The sequence below is a fragment of the Olea europaea genome, chromosome 10 (genome assembly GCF_002742605.1).
Source record: "Olea europaea var. sylvestris chromosome 10, O_europaea_v1, whole genome shotgun sequence".
NCBI lineage: Eukaryota > Viridiplantae > Streptophyta > Magnoliopsida > Lamiales > Oleaceae > Olea > Olea europaea.
The window spans coordinates 3,216,460-3,216,718 of NC_036246.1; positions in this window are offsets into that span (position 1 = coordinate 3,216,460).

Below are 259 nucleotides of genomic sequence, written 5' to 3' on the forward strand. Positions count from 1 at the left end.
GGTGAAGAACAATATGGAGAAAGAAGAAAGTAGGAAGAAAAGAGAATGAGGGAAGATAATAGATTTATTCAATACTCAAAACTGTCTATTATAATTCAAGAACCTTAATTTATAGGTTCCAAATAACAATAAAAATGTAAAGTTGCAATAAAAGGAAAATCTAGAGTTTCCTTTTGTTTAAAAGGAAACAAATTTATTACTCTACCAAAACAAGAAAAGCAATAATAAAAATCCGATCTTTAATTGATTTCATTACTAA